Here is a 16,593-nt window from a genome sequence, read left to right as displayed (position 1 = left end):
TGCCACTCTAATTACACATCACTATGCTCTATTTACATTTTAAATTAAATATATTTTAATATAATTCAAATATAATAAAATGTTCTCATGCCAAAGCCATGCTGTCTTGATTACTATAGTTTTATGCACAGTAAGTCTTGACAGTGAATTGGGAAGTGTCTGAAACCGTAAATTCTCTTTCAAAAGAGTTTTGGCTAACCTAGAGAAATTAAATTTCCAATAAATTATAAAGTTTGCTTGTCAAATACATAGAATTTTTTTGCTGGAATTGTGATTGAATTGAAATGAAGCTGTAGTCTCTCAATATATGCACTTAGTACAGAAAACTTTATTTACATTTTAATTTTAAAAGCAATTTTGTTGTTTACAGTGTATTTTGTCAAATTCATTCCTATGTATTTTTGGTGGGATACTATTGTGAATCATGTCTTTATTTTAAATGTATAGTATAATATTTTGTTCATGATCTCTAAACAAAGCGATTTCTTTATGTATTACCCTTGAATTTTAAAACTTGCCAAGATCAAGTTTCACTCTATTGTATATATTTAGATTTCTTTTATTTTTTGCAAAGATTATTATATGGTTTGGGGACAGTTAGTTTTAGTGTGGGACATCTTTGCCCTGTTGCAAATCTCAGAGTGAAAATATTCAGTCTTTGCCTGGGCTGGTATGGCTCAGCTGGTTGGAGCAATTTCCTGTGCACCAAAAGGTTACAGGTTGTTTGTTTTATTACACACACAAACACACACACACACACACACACACATTTATTTATTTCAGAGAAGAAGGGAGAGGGAAAACGAGATAGGAACATCAATGATGAGAATCATTGATTGACTGCCTCCTAATACCCCCTACTGGGGATCCAGCCCACAACCTTGGCATGTGTGCTGACCAGGAATCAAACCGTGATCTCCTGGTTCATAGGTCTACGCTCAACCACTGAGCAATACAGGCCAGGCAGGCTGCAGCTTTGATTACTGGTCAGGGCACGTATCTAGGTTGTGGGTTTGATCTTCGGTTGGGCATGTATTGTAGGCATCCCATCAATGTTTCTCTCTCACACTGATGTTTCTCTATCTTCTTCTCACTCTACAATCAATAAAAACATATCCTCAAGTGAAGATTTAAATAAAGGAGTTAAAGCAGCCATTCCAGAGGAACTGCCTTGCTCCTTGAACCACTGGAATCTTTGAACTGGGCAACATAAGTTTTGGACAGGCTCATAGCCACATTGTTTGTAAAGCCAATAGGAGGAGACATCCTGACCACAAGGACTGATGATTACGGACTCTCTTCTGAAGACAAAATCAGGAACCATTCATGTAGCTAAAGAGTAGTAACAGCCTGTTAGCTCTAGAAATGTCTTCTATTCATGGGCTTTCCTTTCTTTTCTCATGAAAACCCTCTTTCACTTCCTCTGTAATGGGGACATTATTTGAGTTTCTTTTTGAATCTGTGCTCCCAGAATTGCATTTCTTTTAATCCCAAATAAATGCTTGTTGCCATTTTGGCTTTTTATTTTTAGGTTAACAACTGTTTCTTTTCTTGTAGCTACCAAGACCTTAATTGCTTTTCTAAAAATTTTCTTAATGTGGAAACATTTATCATTCTTTTAAATATTTTCTTTTTCCAACATTAAAATTTTGTGATAAAAATTGTTCTTATTTCACAAATTTAGATAGATTATCTTTTAATCATTCATCTTGAAATATTTTATACTTTTCAGGTGTTTTATTTTTTTATTCACTTCTTATATATGTTCAATTCCAAATACTTAAAGATTCACTGGATAAATAAATAATATGCAACATAACTAAATTGTGATCAGAGCACAGACTTTGTTATATTTCAATCCTTTAAAGTGTAATGAGTTTCATAATTTGGCCCAGTGGCTGCCCTATCATGGTGAATGACAGTCTACATTAGAAAAGCAAATGGTCTGGGTGTGTGGGGAAGGAGAGAGGGAGAGGTAGAGCGGGGGAGAGAGGGAGAGAGGGAGAGAGGGGGAGAGAGAGAGAGAGAGAGAGAGAGAGAGAGAGAGAGAGAGAGAGACCTTTCTTTGTTCCCCTGGGGTTTTAAACAGGAACTTTTTCAAAATAACCAACCAATTTCCCCTGTTTTCACAGGCTTCAACCCCTAGCCAATGATCTTTTCTCAGATTAGAGTGACAGGCCTAACTAACTATGGTAATGTAAATATTTAAAATGATGTTAAAATTGAGATAAAAAGGATGGTGCACACATTGTCCCATGAAATGTTGCCTTTTAATTAAAACATTTCTTAGACTGCTGAAGCTATTTGGCCTGAGTCAGATTTCTAAAGTAATTTGTAATAAAATTATTTGGATGTATATACATTTTGAAAAAAAGTATTTAAATCCGTAGTAAACAGAAGGAAAAGAACAAATATCAACTTAACAAAAAGCCAAAATAAAAGGGAGCAATTGTTTATTTGGGATAAAAAATACAGTAAGCATTGCCATAATTACTGACATTTTGTTGCTTAACTAAGATTTTTCTTGAAAGTAATAAAATGAGTTCTATAAAATATTTTTATCAAGGAAAATAGGCCAGTCTTCATGGTTCCTCTACATTGATGGCAAAATCCTACCTTGGAAAGTAACTTTATGGGAATAGTCAGTTCCAACTCTGGCACTTTCTATGTGTATGACCTTGACTTCATTTATTTGTACTTCAGATTTCTGATCTACAAATTTGTCCTATTGAAATAATTTTATCAATTCATACATATAAATTTATTTTTAAATGGCAACTATACAGTAAGATTCCAAATGTTACCTAATAGAATGATAATTAGCTTTACTAGTATAAATGTAATGATTAACATTTTATGCATTTTATACATTTTTATTCGAGTCAGATAGATATAATTAGATAGATGCAGATATTTTTTAAAGATGGTCTGATTTTTAAAACTTTCTATACCAATTATAAGATAATATCATAATTGTTACATACTTATAATGTTATCTAAGATAACATTAAGGCTAATATTTTATATGACAATGCTATTCAATTAGATCTAAGTATTATCTGTAGAAAACACTTCTAATAATATAATTCACTTAAAGCAGGCAGCAGGTAAAAGCTTTGAAAATATACATCAATATTCTAGAAACAAATTCCTTTTGTGGCACAATGTATATAATAAGTTTTTACAAACTTAATTATTGATAGCATACATGTTTAAAAACAGTATGTACATCATTTTGTCTATCAATATGTATCATTCTAACTATCTACATCTCTATTTATCTATATCTCTGGATACATTGATCTTTCTTTGTCTATGTGTCTGTATCTGTCTATCAAGAGATCAATATATTCACACATGTTCAGGGGTTGGCAAAAGTAGATGTATAGTTATAATAAAAATAATATAATTAATAAATAATAATACAAGAATAAACTCTTGTTTCCTGTACTCACAACTGTAAACCTATTTTTGTTCCCTCTTTATATGTATATATAAACAGAGAGGTCTACATATAAGTAGGTAGAACTATCTATAGATAGTCTAGTCTCTCTATAAATAGGTGTAAGTAGATGTATATATAAAGAAGTTATTTATCTCAAGAGAGAGGGATGGGGAAGGAGAGAGAGGTGGTGGGGGAGGGGAGAAGGAGAGAGAGGGAGAAGGAAGGAGGGAGGGAGAGAGAGAAAAAATCTATTTCAATCTCTACCTACAGAGGGAGTGGGAGGAGGTGCAGAGATGGGGGTAAAGGTTAAGAGAAAGAGAATGTATTATTAGTTTCTGAACCCTCTTTTCTCAATAACTTGAAAGTTACCTAACACATGGGAAAATTAAAATTGATGTATGTATTCTACAAAAAAAAAAGATCATTCTTGTGGTTGCAGTCTTCTGATTTACAATCTAAATGTCATGACAAATATAGTCTCTCTTGAACTTTATGGAAAATCTGATCCTGGAGAGTAAGAGCAAATAAAATAAAATATAACCTTTAACAGATTCCTTGAGGACATTATTTGATTCTGTAACTGGCAAATCTTTATTTCTAGCAATAATTACAAATGAGGCAAAATAAATAAAATTAGCTATGTTAAAATGTCTTTTGAAAGTCACTTCCTTTTCTACCCAATTTTTATGATCATGCAAATAGCAGAGAGAGGGAGAGAGAGGAGAAACGGAAAGAGAGAGAGATCTAAACGAAAAAGATGGTATTTGGAAAAGATTTAAAAAAAAAACAACAACTCTAAATCAAACTTTAAGAAAATGAATATTCCCTTTATTTAAGCATGGCCCACAAAAAAATCTTGAAAGATCTTTAAGAAAACTAAATTTCAAAATGTTAACTGTGTGGGAAGATTTATGTAGACTGACTTCAAACTTTGTGTAACTAGAATGACAGCAGTAAGGAAATATGTCCTATTTCAGCAGAGTCTATAAATATTCTGCCCATATCATTGTAAGATTACTGAAAAGATCCTTCTGGGAAACACATGGTTTACTGAGTTATAACAATGTTAATATCACCTGTATCCCTTCATAGAAGGCTTCAATTTAGTTAATCCTAAATATCAAAATCATGCTCATTACTCATTACCGGGGCTCACTTAATCACACAATAATGAGTAAAATCAAGATGTCAAAATCACTGAGAATCACTGAGGCTAATCGCATATAAAAAGGATCAAACCTATTCATCACGGCCCATTGAAGCATGATTAGGTACCTATTACTACTTTTCCCACAGTACATCACCAGTTCCAGGTCTTATACCTAGAATCCCCCGGGACATAGTAAGTAGTTTTACTCGTGCATAAATAAATGAGTGACTGTGGTAGGAAGCTTCATTTATACAAAAATCAATAAAGTCAAAGGGCCAGTGAGGTTTTGCAGCCCTATTATTAAGGGTTTAGTTTTCACTAGAGCCTTGTACCAGGCTTGAAGCTGCTTTTCAGATAATGAGCAATTCTCAACTGGAGATGGGAAGGCCTCACACCAGAATCCTAAGTGTCTAGACTTGCCACTCAAACTTTCCTATAAAGACCTGTGAGCAACGCTGCACTGCATCCCTTTCTATACCACAGATACTTCCAGGACAATGGCATCACATAATGCAAATGAACCAACAGCTGGGGTCCTGCCGGCTGGAGCACCGGCATGCTGCGCCTACTACTTCTGTGCAGGCTCCATGTAGAACTGCGAGAATACCACCCAATCACTTGTTGAATAGGTCCAATCAATTTTCCAAAAGGAGTTTTCTCCAAAATTTAAAGAGGCCTAGTAAGTATAATAACTGTCTAGAAGAATCAAGGTGCAATGTCTCTATGTTTGATGTCTCAGCATGTCCCAGACAAATAGACCCCCCAAAATAAACATCCAAATAGCTCTCTGAGTCTTTGTAACATTATCTCCCATCTTCTCATGTACATCTATCTTATGAGGGTTGTCAGTTCTTGCTTACCCAGGTCCAATTCAGCATATTGTTCACAGAGTGGACCCGTGTGATCGTCTGTGGGATATCTATATGATAAAACTCCATTTGTACCACAGAGAGTAAATGTGTCCCTGGGGGCACTGTCATTAATATGAACTACTATCCATGTCAGATGAATGTGAAATACTCCTGCTTCTGCACCTCAATAGGAATCGGAAGGAATGTATTTGCAAATCAGTGGCAGTGCACCATGTGCTAAAATGTGTGCTGAACTTTGATTGATCATACTACCTGCAGCAAAACAACTGTTCTTGTGGCCAAGGTTTGCTTACTGTTACGGCAGCCAGACAACTCTATGATGCATGGGAACAGCATTCCTGACATCTCAAGTGCTTAAAGTATTTATTAAGCGAGTTGATACCTTTCTACCAATATCATAATTCACATGGTTAATAACATCTTAGAAAAAAAAATAACATCTTAGGAACTGAGGTACTTCAGCAAGCCAGGGCTTTTCAATATTCCATTTACTGCCAGCAATGAAGTCTCTCCTACAGCAATGAAGTCTTTCCTACCATCTGGCCAGCAAGTGATCTGATCCCCCGATCCCACCCTCAGGGTTTATTCCTCAAACCTCTTTTGTTTTCATCTCTCTTTATTTGGGTTCTCCTGTAAGCAGACCTGAGACAACAAGGATTTGAATGCAATTTGTTTCTTCAGGAAGAGACCCAATAAAACATTGGTAGGGGAGTGGGAAAGTGGCAATAGGAAGGGAAAAAACACACAGAGCGATAAGATGTTCATTTATCAACTCAGTTGCCACTGTGTGCACCCGGAGGTTAATCTCTCTGAAGGTGCTCTGGCGACAGTATAATATATGCTCAGAGGTCTTCCAACTAAAGAGAAAGAATTATGTAGTATTTTTCCACCAAACGTCTAATGTCAGTGGATGAGGGTCTCTTCAGGGGCCCTTACACTCCATCACTCTGGCTTGCTCTGAACTTGGACCAGTGTTCTCCTCAGGCCAGAGAAACGCCTTTAGGCTAAGATCACATATATATTTTAATAGGCAGCTCCCATCCTGTAAAGCATAGACGTGATACTGACAGTTTATATTACTAGCACAGAATCTAGAAATTTGTACCAGGATAGCACATACAGACTGATTAAAGTTTTCTATCAATGAAACGGTAGACTAGTTTGTATATTAAAGGGAATGAATTTCAGAAAGAATTGGAAAATTAGGGGAAAGAGCAATTAAATGATTAGATGCTATGACATGAGTAAAGGACAGGAGTGGGGGAAGAATAGAATATTACAAATAAAAGGTGGTTATTATGCTCCAACTCACATAGAGAAATAGCTATTGTGGAGTTTCAAGTTTACCTGACACCTCAGCCTTAGATATGTCTACAAATAGCATTAAGAAATTGATAGAGACACAGGCTTTTCCTTCACAGCCCCAGCTGCTTTTGGTATAGCATTAGCTGTCTTCCTCTTCCTCGTGAGACTATGGGGGATGCAGTGTCCCTGGAGAGCACCAGGTTCATGCTTAGCAGTCATAGGCAACTTTCTCAGAGTTAATGAATAGCAGATTGTAAGGAAAAGACATTTTTATCTGATTATTTTTCTAGATTTATTTTTGCATATTTTAAATTTTGCTTTGTTTTGCTTTAAATCAATATTCCAGAAAGTACAGTTTAAAAAAAACCCAGGAGGGAAGTATTCAGATACTAGATTAATGGATGGAAACTCTATCATAGAAATGTGTGAAATCTCCTAATATGAGAGGGCTGAGTGAATCCAAAAGCACATGGCTATCCTTTTCATCTAAATCCCCAGGCAAGAGACAATTGTGTAATGCCTTCTATAGCTGTTCCATCAAATATCTATCCTATTCTTACGTATTTCCAATGAAAGGGAACAAATGACCTACACATCACTAGAAGAATTTGATGTATATGTCACATAGCAAAATCTGTATGACAATAGACATGTTAGGGTGACTTTTAAAAGTTCATATAAATATTGCATATTATGTAGGCTAGCATTGTAAAGAGCATTTAATGATACAGGTTTAGTGAAAGTGGTACATGACCATTAGGAAGGAAAAGAATAACTATGGATCTGAAAAAGCATACGTGGAGATAAAAGAATACCTACATGGGCTCAGTACTAGTGAGTAAGACGGCTCCTAATGGGGAATAGACTGAATAGGCAGCCTGAGGTCGGAATGCAAATGTTTAGAAAGTCTCAGTGGTTTGAAATTCACTCTGTAGGAAATGGCCAGTATATGATGGATTTTATTTATTTATTTATTTTATTTATTTCAGAGAGAAAGGTAGAGGGAGAGAGAGATAGAATCATCAATGATGAGAGAGAATTATTGATTGGCTGCCTCCTGCACATCCCACGCTGGGAATTGAGCCTGAAACCCATGCATATGCCTCGACCGAGAATATGATCCTGGCCTTCTGGTTCATAGGTCAACACTCAACAATGGAGTCATGCCAACCTGGTTATGATGGATTTTAAATAGAGGAGTAGCATGGATAGAAATAAGAGTGATGTTTAGGCTTAAAAGAAGGAAGAGAGAAGATGCAATGAGATCACATAATCATCTCAAGATTAGTTAGTAGTGGGATAAAGAGAGGAGGGTTCCATGAGACTATTTCAGAATAGTTGTTTTGAACTGGTCATTTAATTTGATCCAAAATTGTGAAATAAATCCTACAAGGGACATCATAGATGTTATTCTATCTCTCTGACCTGTGAGGTCATGTCAAAATCAATCATGATTAAGAAGGGAACCTAATATATAGTGATGAAAGATGATTTGGCCTTGAGGGGTGGGCATACTGTATTATAGATATGTACACTTGAAACCTATGTGATCCTATTAAACAATGTCAATCCAATAAATTTAATTAAAAAGACAAAATAATGAAAACGTCATTAAGCCACTAATCTGGGAATGCCTGACTGCCAAAATCTTGTTTTTCTCCAACATTCCTTTCTAGTAGACCCCAGGAACATATCCCAAGATGGCAAGAGCCAAGCTCCTGAAATACCTTAAAAGGCATCTGAAGATTCATACATTACCAATTACCCTTCAGTGTAAAATGATAAGTGGTGTGTGGGGGGGAATCTAGGGGATATAGTATAACTGAGAATTCCTACTGCTGAAGCCCATCACTGGATTCTACCTCTGTGAAAAACCCAAAACTTAATCATCATCTCTGCATTGTTAGTCATATACTAATATACTAGTGTGTGTGTATATATATATTCTCTCTAATAAAAGACAAAAAGGGTAATTGACTGTACCTTTCCTACACTTCCCGTTGGCTAATCAGGGCGATATGCAAATTAACCGTCAACCAAGATGGCGACCAGCAGCCATGCAGCTGAAGAGACCAGGAGGCTTGCTTGCTCCAGTGAAGGAGTGCCGGGAGCTGGTCCATCCTTGCTGTTTCAAGGGACCTGGAGGGGATGATGGCTGTTTGCAGCTGGTCACACACCCTTCAGGGTGGGGGTCCCAACTGGGGTGCCTGGCCAGCCTGATGGCTGTTTTCAGGCTGGCCATACCCCCTTTAGGGTGTGGGTCCCCACTGGGGTGTAAGAAAAACCTTACCCAGCAAAATAATCACAAGTCTTTGATAATATAGGTCATCAGAAAGCTGGGGAGGCATGTGTGGGAATGGCTTCCAAAGAGCAAACAGGACAAGATCTAACACTAAATTGGGTTGTATCCTATTAATAAAAGGGTAATACGCAAATTGACCCTAACAGCAGAACCACTGGGAATGACTGGTCACTGTGACACACACTGACCACCAGGGGGCAGATGCTCAATGCAGGAGCTGCCCTCTGGTGGTCAGTGCGCTCCCACATGGGGGAGCTCTGCTCAGCAACAAGCCAGGCTGATGGCTGCCAGTACAGCGGTGGTGGTGGGAGTCTCTCCTACCTCCTCAGCAGTGCTAAGGATGTCTGACTGCAGCTTAGGTCTGCTCCCCGCTGGCAAATGGACATCTTCCAAGGGCTCCTGGGCTGCCAGAGGGATGTCTGATTGCCAGCTTAGGCTCAATCCCCTGGGGAGCAGGCCTAGCCAGCAGGTGGTCATCTCCCAAGGGATCCCAGACTGCGAGAAGGCACAGGCCGGGCTGAGGGATCCCCTCCCCCCCAGTGCACAAATTTTTGTGCACCAGGCCTCTAATATATATATATAACTAGAGACTAGAGGCTCAGTGAACGAATTCATGCACAGGTGGGGTCCAGCCAGCCTGCCCGATCAGGGCGATTGGGACGATTGGGGACACCTGGACGGCCATGGGGAGGGGCCACGGGAGGTTGGCTGGCCAGCCCCGCACCCATTAGGCTGGTTGGCCGGCTGCAGTGTGCATCATAGCGACCAGTCGTTCGGTCATTCTGGTCACTTGGCTTTTATATGTATAGATATTTAAATATTCACAAATAAAATATTTGAAATTTTAATAGATATTATTTCCCATAAATATGTCCCTTAGTCCAAAATCTACCTCACTCTAGCCACCTCAAAAAGAGGGATGAGGTGATACTTTAGAAAGAATAATAAAAAGGAATGTGATTAGCTGGAGTTATAGCTCCCAAAAGGAAAAACAGAATTTTTATTTGTTTTAGAAAATGCCCTGTTCATGGCTCTTTAATAAGTGCTTTCAGTGATGTTAGTTTGTGAAAGTGGTACATGCCCATTAGGAAGGTTATTTCTTATTTGTGATTTTGAGTGTTTAGGTCATGCTTATTTAATCAATTACACAGTCAGCTCATGAACTATGCCATGGGTATGAGGTGAGCATTTCATCTATGAATGATTTTTCATGCATCTATTAGAACAGTAATTGCACACGTGATTTCAATATCTAGTAATTTTAATTTATGTATACTGCAATATATTATTCTATAGCAAAGTTAATGTCTTATGTTTGGACATTATAAACTTGCTACATTCTCACATAGTCTAATAATTTTATTATCTTTTCTTTTGTGTTTCCTATTCCATACTTAGCTTGGGAGATTAAAAAATTAATGTACCAAACTAAAGGAAAGTACCACTCCTATTTCCGAAACTACATAGAAATATGGTTGAACATTTTATGTGATCAATGAAATACACTGGAGATCAGGTGTTAGAATATTCTTTCTAAATTGAATGAATTCTTTAAATGTTTGAAAGAACTTAAACTTTCCTTTTGATAATATGGTTTTGAAAGTCTATTGTTTCACTCTTCAACCATAGACTATTTTGTCTGTGTGTGTTTGTGTTTGCATGCATGTGTGTATCTTCAGGGATCTGATGGCACATTAGCTGTTATTTAATATTTTTGTCCCCTGTGTAAGCAGAATTATGCCATAACTGATGCTATATCTGACATTGAAGCTGTTTGTCATTGTAAAATTTAATTATAAAATAGAAGGTATGTGTGAAGACAAGCTAAACATATTTATATAAATTGAAAAAACTCAAGCTTATTTCAGAAAATTGATTTTGTAATATCTCAGGAAATTCATATAGAAACAAACAAAAACAAATAAGCAAAGTCATCAGCAATATTTTCAAATGAGAAAGGTGAATCTTATTTGAAAAAGTGATTCAAATATTAAGTTACAGACTGTAAACTATAGATGGGTTAAAGAAAACAATAGAATTGTTAACATGTATTGAAAATGAAGAATATTGTAGGAAAGTTTTGAAGAAGACTATTTCCAAAGTCTGAAAAACAAATTAAAAGACTCCAATGACAGAGCATGCCTTGCTGTTTAAGAAGCAGCAAGATGGCCAGTTTATCTGGAACAGATAACCCAGTGGGAGAGGTAGGAGATGAGCAGCTAGATTGTGTAGGACGCAGTAATCAATGGGAATAACTTTAGCTTTCATTTCAAGTGGCCTGGGAGGTGGGGAAGCTGTCTTAAGGAGAACAACATGATCTAATGGGCATTTCAACCACAAGTGGAAACCTGGAGACCACTTAGGAGGGTATTGCTCACATTTCCATGAGAGATGTTTTGGTTGGACTAAGATGTAGTATATGAGATGTGGAAAATAGTTGAATTTAAGATCTTGTGAAATTTGATCTAAGAATATTTATTATTAGACTATGCTAAGATGTGAAGAAAAAAAGACAAGAATAACTCGGAATTTTGAGTTGTGGGCAGCTTTAAAAAATATTGAGTTAGAAAATGCTGGGAAAAGCATTTAGGTTAAGTTCAGGGCAGCTGTTAATCCAAGACAGTCAGATGTATGATTCTGGAGTTCAGAGAGGAGATTTTCACAGTAGGGATATGAACATATCTGGGATAAACTGAGCGCATATTGCAGTAAGGAACTTAAATGGAAAAAAGAGGTAAGAATTCAGTTCTGGGAGATGCAAAACTTAACAAGTGGGAGGTCTTAAAGACAGAAGGCCTTAAGGAAGGATGAGAATAAACTCTCAGTGGGATATAAGAAAAATCAGGAGCGTTTGGTATTCCAGGGAATGAAGTCTTCCTGACTTCATTTCATTCTAATAACTACTCTGGATGAGAGAATAGATAGCTATCTTAACTATTGGAAAAACACCTGAGCTTCAGAAACATAATTGACATGTTCATTATTATAAAGTTAGCTAATAATAACAATGTGCCTAGCACAATATGTCTTCTGAAACCTACACATAAGACCTCAACTGGATAGAAAAATATCTTGAAATAAAATTTAAAATCCTACAAGAGTAGATTTTTAACAGAGAAAATTATTTTAACTATCAGCAGACCTTCAGTAAAAGTGTAAATTTATAGCCTTTGAGCAAAGGACTTAAGTTTTATTGATGATAGATGCCTTTCCCAGAAGGGAGGAGAAGCCTAGAGCTCATCTTTCTTTTTATCCCAGGGTCAATATGTCTGAAATATTCCAGTATGAAAAGTGGTTGTCCTATAATACACACTAGTATAATTAATATATGAGACAAAAACAAGGTTACTTATTTCATAGATCAAATTCCACAGAGTCCTAGAAGATAAAGCTAGTAATGTTAAACATTTTTAAAAGTATGAGTAGGTCAACAGAGTTCCAAAGAGCTAATCATATTTGATGGAAATCAAAGGAGCATAGTTTAACTACCAAAGAAAATAAACTAAAACAAAAAAGTAGAAAAGTCTAAGTAACATGTTTCTTTACCATAATTACTTTCTTCTAAAATATCAATTTGGGGTGGAAAATAATTGAGTTTACTTTTATTATGGTTTTGAATATTTACATTTTAAACAGATATTTAATTCTTAACTATGAAAAATAAGATAATTAGAAATAAATTATTCACTACCATCTAGCCCATTTACAAATCTGTTAGTTTTCTATTATTATAAATATACTAGAGGCCTGGTGCACAAATTCATGCATAGGTGGAGTCCCTCCACATGGTTGGCAATCGGGGCCGATTGGGACCAGTAGCTGGGGAGGTACCTCAGGAGGGATCACGGGAGGGTTCTAGGGCATGCCCAAGCCCTATCTCTCCCAGTCCTGATAGGCCAGACCCCAGCAACAAGCTAACCTACCTGTCAGAGTGTCTGCCCCCTGGTAGTCAGTGCACGTCATAGCGACTGGTCCCTCAGACACTTAGCATATTAGGCTTTTATATATACAGTTATGCCAATGTGTACTTTTTCTTTTAAAGTATAACTTTGATAAAACTTTTATAATTAATGAATGTAACATGTACCAACACCATAATTTAAATCAAAGTTTATGTTCCTGACTTCATTTATCTCATATTGTCTTCATTTTTATCACATTTTAAGCACATTTTAATACAAGTGCTTATTTCTGCATTTTAATATTTCTAAAGATTGCTTCAATACTTAAGCAAAAAATGACTTCTATAGTGGTGGACAAAGTAGGTTTATAGGTGTGAGTATGCAAAACTGTTTATTCTTTGATTTTTATTAATTATTGTATTATTTGCCATACAAACAACTGTAAACCTACTTTTGTCCACCCTCCTATATTTCTTAGCCAACAAATTAGTTATTTGAACAGTTGTATAATGGGGTTCGTTTTTCTATATGTGCATTGAATGGCATATGAAAAACCCAAGTTCAGTATATATCTTGATCTGTTTCTTCTGCTGAGATGTCTCAAATTGTTGTCTTAGAAAGTCAAAACATTAGCTTTCTGTATCTAAGTGATTTTAGGTATTAATCAATTTTTCTTTCTGGAAAGTGATCTTCCTGTTCTAAATTTTTTTCTTCATTAGAAGTAAATATTTCTAACAGCATAGGTTTTAATTCTTTTTGATTCCTAATACATTACTTATATAACTCGTAGGTACTATGAATGCTTATATTGTATTGATATTTTCTGTCTTTGCTGCTCTCATTTAAAATTTATTATTTTATATTTAATTTTTATTGGGATATCCTGGATATAACCTCTGGCATTTTGTTCTAAGTATGTATGTCAGAGTAAATCAGGTTATAGAACACTCCTCTAAAATAACTTGATATAAAAAAAGTCAATTTGGTCACCACTTGACATAATGTACCTTAGGGATCAATCAATAAATGTTATAAGCTTCAAATATAATGATCATTGAGAAAAACTCACACAAACACAGGAATTTCTGGTGAGAGTTGTATTAGTTTTCAAGAATAACTAATCTCTTCATATACGCGTTAAATACGTAAGTCAACAACTATGCATTTCTACCAATATTCCCAATTTGAAGAGAAGAAAGTGATTGCACTTCTCTTTTGTTGTCTTTGTGTAAATTATGTGTGTGCTGGTATATATCTGTACAAGAATACAGGTCTTTTTAATACAGTGAAAATTGAAACCATGGACTGCAGATCACTAAGTTGAATGAAGGGAGCAATTTTACACCATGGGCAAATTTCTCACAAATATAACTTATAATCAAGTGGATTAAAACAGAATATGTAATCAGTTTTTTTATTCCCTTTTCCTTTATGAATTAATTGGTTCTTTTAGGGTCAATATTTTTGGCTGGTTGTATTACCTTCATTATTCAATTTGTTCTGGTAGCCCTAAATACCTCCTCATTTTGATATCTTTCCATATTTAGGCCTAAAGGATCAATTTTATTAATGTTAATAGTGAGAGTCCCCTTCTTTTCAACATCTGATCTCTACACTAGAAAAGTGCAAAGGAGTTTCAACTTGAACATATTCTCATAACATTCACAGACGGCTGTCCATCTATCATCAGTTAGCAGAGCAAGGAAAACTCTATACCAGTTGCACAACCCTCTATTACAGAAACCAAGCTTCTACTATTTAAGTTGATCGGATTTTCAATGAAGGTATGCATTTTACATATTCAACCACTATTGCTTTATGTAAAGGAGATATGTAATTGATAAAGCTAAACCTAAAAGAATATATGAAGAACGTTCTTCATTTTAGTCTAAAACGTCCCTTAATTTCCTCTTCAATTTGTTTATTACTAGTATGTAGAAATAAGATTTTTATATTGATTCTGTACCATGAAATTCTCCTCTAGATTTTTATCAATTCTTAATTATATTACAAATTAATTTGAATTTTCTATATTAAATTTACAAATAGAGGATTACTTCTTAGTTTTTAAAACAGATGACTTTAACTTTTTTCTTAATTTCTATTTTTTAATTTCTTTTCTTAATTGCACTTGCTCAAACTTCTGAGATAATGTAGAATATAAATGGTAAGAGTCTTGAAAGCATTCAAGTTATTACCATTAAGTTACATGTAAATTGTAGGGTTTTGGTAGGTTATTCTTATTAGGTTGAAAAAAGTTGATTTTTTAGTTTTAATATGGTAAGAATGTTTATGATTAATCAGTGAGGAATTTGTCAATGACTTCTCTGGAAATGATCATGGGGTTTTTACTTTTTATTTTATTCATAGGAAGAATTACTATTGATTTTCAGATGCTAATTTGTATTCCTGGGATAAACCCTGTTTGACTATGCAGTTTAACTTTTTATATATTGCTGAATTTTTTTTCTTATTATTTTGAGTATATATGTGTCCATACTCATGAGAGATATAATCAATAATTTGTGTAATACCTTTTTCTAGCTTTGGTATCAAAATAATACTGGCTTAAAGGAATGAATTGGAAAACATCAATTTTCTGAAAGAATTTGTGATGGATTGGTATCACATCTTTGTGTTTTTGGTACAACTCAACAACAAAAAAATCCCTCTGGGTCCAGTCTCTCTTTCTCTCTCTCTCGTTAATATATATATTATATTTTAACTTCTAATTAGTCATCAAATGTTATTTACAAAACCCTTCTAATTCTGTAACAGCAGTAGTGATGCTATATCTTTAATTTCTGCTTTTGGCATTTGTTTAGTCTCTCTTATTTTCTCAGCAGATGATTTGTCAGAATTATCACTGTCATGATATAAATATAACTAAGTATACAGCATTATATACTTCTTTGACAGACTTGTGTACAGGTTGGGTGAAGGAGCATAAGGTGAAGACCATCTTAATAGTGTTGGTAGTTTATAGACAATGTGTAAAACTTAACTGGATGGGAATATAGCATAAGAACAGTTAAAGACCAAAAAAGAGATTTCTGAAGTACATTGAGAAAATATACATGACTGCAGCACATTTGTTTATCTAAAACTAAGCTAATTCTCCTTTAAAATTTGTTTCCACTGATGGTGGGGAGAAATAAAGTTCATTTATTATCATCAAACTAAAATAACACTGTATATTTATGAATATATATTACCATTTTAATCAATTTAAAATCTAATCTATCTCTATAAAAGACTGTTCATCTCTTCCATATGGTCTTCATGTCCTTTTTCATTCCAAGGATACAAAGATAAAATTACATATTCTCATAGCACTGGTCATGGGTTCCTCTTCGATATATTAGCACAGAAGGCTAAAAATACTGACAAACATTTTTAGCAAATTTTTGGCAAAATCTAAACAATAGTTATGTCATCATGCAATGTGAAATCAAAGTTTATATACCTATCCACTATTAAATTTAAGGGCTATTTGGTAAACATACATACCCCATGAACAATTATTTCTAGGAATTAATGGTAAATGTTTTAAATTATGATGCTAGTCATAGTAGAATTTGAAAAAAAAAAGATTTATATAATTCCACAAAGTGTTT

This window comes from Myotis davidii, unplaced genomic scaffold, assembly GCF_000327345.1.
Source record: "Myotis davidii unplaced genomic scaffold, ASM32734v1 scaffold135, whole genome shotgun sequence".
Taxonomy (NCBI): Eukaryota; Metazoa; Chordata; class Mammalia; order Chiroptera; family Vespertilionidae; genus Myotis; species Myotis davidii.
Note: the sequence above shows the minus strand (reverse complement) of the source record.